At 40.6% G+C, this 3270-nt stretch overlaps 1 long non-coding RNA gene across 1 annotated transcript; it reads left to right on the top strand.

Moving 5' to 3' along the window:
* Positions 1-269: 269 nt before the first annotated feature.
* LOC309483038 lies at positions 270-3270 on the top strand. The gene is made up of 2 exons (XR_014200470.1): positions 270-620; positions 2629-3270. It is a non-coding gene; the product is annotated as an uncharacterized lncRNA (long non-coding RNA).

The following is a 3270-nucleotide window of genomic DNA, read 5'->3' as shown; positions in this document are numbered from 1 at the left end:
ATTTACATATATAACTGTTTTATTTATTTTTTACATGATAAATTAAAGGGAAGGGAACTAGCTGCTTGTATTCGACTCACAATGTTTGTCGCAGGATAGTCGTGTCTTGTGCTGTTCCAAAATATCTCATCATCTGCTGGATTTCATTAGCTTGTAAAAAAAAAAAAAAAAAAAGGCAAGACCTAAACAAACTGGATAACCACTTTTAAGCACACCTCCCATGCTATTGGTGTAACGATCACCAGCTGGAGTGCCCCTGAGAGTCACCTAGGCAGTGGGCCAAGTCCGTCTATCTCGTTTAGTTTTTGATTTGACAGTTACCCAGCAGCTGTGTGGCTCATTTTTTTTATTTGTCTGTATGAATAATTCACAAAAAGATTAACGATTGTTTCCAACGCCAATTGTTGCACATTAAAGTATAAAAATAGATTTAATTTCGCTTGCTGATCACAAACGTTGGCCGGAGTGAGATCCAATCAACGCTTGTGTTGTTACCTTGTTGAATTGATTTGGCCAATCACGTTATTCGTTGAACCGGCGTCGCGTCAGTCTGAAGCCAAATCCATGAGTCTACAACCCAACCTGGAGAGACCGGTGTGTCTCGGCAAGACAACGTCAAGGTAAGATTTGTTTTACAATTATTATACACCCCTATATCTTAATGCTTTTCATATAAGTTGTATTTAAGACTGCAAGCTATAGTTCGCCGTGAATATATGCGTTGTCGTTGATGAGAACAGTAACGTTAGCCACGAAAGAATGTTGGTAGTGGAGCAGTAAAGCTAACGTGAGGTCTAACGGTATGTTGCTTAGGCTAATCCAAAATAAGCATTCGGTACATACACAATGAACTAAGCAAAGAGTATACAAATACGGGATAATTACGGGAAAAATATTTAAAGGAGTCATGACCTTGTACCATTACCTTGGATACCCACGCTCTATTATAGTCTTTCAGGCCCTTATAAAAAAGAAAAGTGGAAAAAAAATAAACACAGAGCTCCTCAGACCCTTATTTCTGAAGGCATTATTGTATCGCGAGATCTGATGCGATATTTTGGCTGTCGTGGACGGTCATTATAATAATGCAAATGAGGGGCGCGTTGATTGGTGGCAGGAAGGAGGGGGGTTGACACCGCAGGTAACGCTTTACATATCATTCCAAAATGACATGGCGCAAGTTGTGAATGAACCCGACCTGGCCGCGACCGGCTTCCCGGCCAGTGTATAAGTATGAGGCGCCGTTTAGGGCTTAAATCAAACTTCATTCACGCACACATATATGAAACACGCTTGCATACATATATACTAAGTAGTCACACATACATGTATATGAACTCTCCATGCACATACTCATATGAGACGCGAGCACACACACACAAACTAGACGGCGCCTCATATATAAGCGTTAGGCAATCAATATACAATAGCCGAATTCATGATGATCTCAGTCATTTGTTGTTTGCAAAGTAACGTTAGCAGCCATTCCCCATGTTTACCTCGAAGCTAATACTCCCGCTAGCATACAATAGCCGCATTAGCAGTTAGCTGCTGTTTGTTACACACAGTAGAGCAATAAAAACACATTCTTACCGTTTCAATTGCAGGCAAGTCTCTGATTGTTGAAAATGGCCCCTTTTTCCAGAGCTTCGATGCCAACTTCCCCTGATATTGCCCCAAATTTGTGAAGGATTCCGGCGTACAATGTTTAGCACAGCACAGACACCTAACGTTAAGCCAGTGGGAAGGGTTGTAGGAACCGCGTCATTAAAAATGAATTTAATCCACTGGTCCCTGACAGCTTGGTCCGTTCTTGGTAGAGAAAACACATTTACATGTTGATTCTGGCAGTCAACAACAGAGCAACTCACGTGTGCACTACGTTTCTGCATCTTTCTCGACTGAACTGAATATGAGGGGGAGAGGGGCGGGCTTCCTGCGGCAGGTCTGCGGTGTCCATATATGGTATATCTTGCCCCGTCATGACGTCAAGTCGGGGCTGAAATTAAAATCTCGTATTTGAGTGCGCGTGCACGCGCGCTGGTTTACGAATCCTGGGGTAAACAAACGCTTCACTTTTAAATATCGGCTTCCCGGCCAGTGTATAATCGTTAGGTAATCATAACATACATTGATTCTCGTGGAAAAGTGAAAATTGCAGGTCATGACTCCTTTAAACGGGAAGACAGCAGGAAATAAGTCTAAGGGAGAATCACGGGGTAAACGGGAGGGTATGTCCAGGTTGGTTACAGCAAGCTACAAGTAAGCTAGACTAATTATCAGCTAAAAAGAGTGCAAAACAAAGAAATTATTTCAAATCAACTTTATAGTGGTAGTCATGGAGTTATTTAAGCCAATTATGGTTGATTGTCACGATTGATAGTGGTTGGGCTTCACCTACATAACAGAACAGGTATGGTGGAAAAATATTTTAGTTAAAGATGGCTGTTTTTGAGCTATTTAACAAAATTATTTGTGGTCAGAACTGCAGTAGTCTTGTCAAGCTCAAGATGGTTAGCATCTTAATACAAATGTCAAGTTGAAAAGTGTGATTTAAAATTATTTAGTAATGTGCGCTTTCTGTGTTTATTTATCTGAATTAAATTCAGTTGTTTATCTAACACACAGACATGGACAGGACAACATCATATCTCTCCACACCCAAATGACTACAGAGGTGATCGTTGACAATCATCACATCAACAGCACCATGATGGAGCAGGTCAAGATCACGGAGTTGCTTAGTATCCACATCACAGATGACCCATCTTGATCTATCGACACCACCAACAGAACCTGGCCAAGAAAGCCCAAAAACCTCTGCACTTCCTCCCACAGTTGAGGAAGGCTCATCTCCCAAAAATCCATCCTCTTAACTTTCTATAGGGGAATCATAGTGAGCCTCTTCCTTCCACCCCCACCCTCCAATAACCTAAGGGCAGCTGATTGACTCTTGCACAAATACACTGGTAGTTTACACTATGATGCTGCTACATTGGTTTATTTAGAAATTTGCTATGAACATTTGACCCCACTTACACACAAATTGCACTGCCTTTTGCTGCTTGTCATGTCATCCACTTACACAATAATACTATATTAATTAGGGATGAGTCACGATTTTCGAATATTCGATTAGCTGATTTTATTATAGAATAGGATGTGCGGGATGATTGTCTTTAAAAAATCCCCATGTTTTAGTTGTGGTTATAAGTTGCAATCCTAAATTCACATACATTTTTTATTCATTTAATAAATATATTCTTAATA

This window comes from Leuciscus leuciscus (genome assembly GCF_965113295.1).
Source record: "Leuciscus leuciscus genome assembly, chromosome: 19".
Taxonomy (NCBI): Eukaryota; Metazoa; Chordata; class Actinopteri; order Cypriniformes; family Leuciscidae; genus Leuciscus; species Leuciscus leuciscus.
The sequence above is the reverse complement of the archived record's forward strand: the minus strand, read 5'-3'. Positions and strand labels throughout refer to the sequence as shown.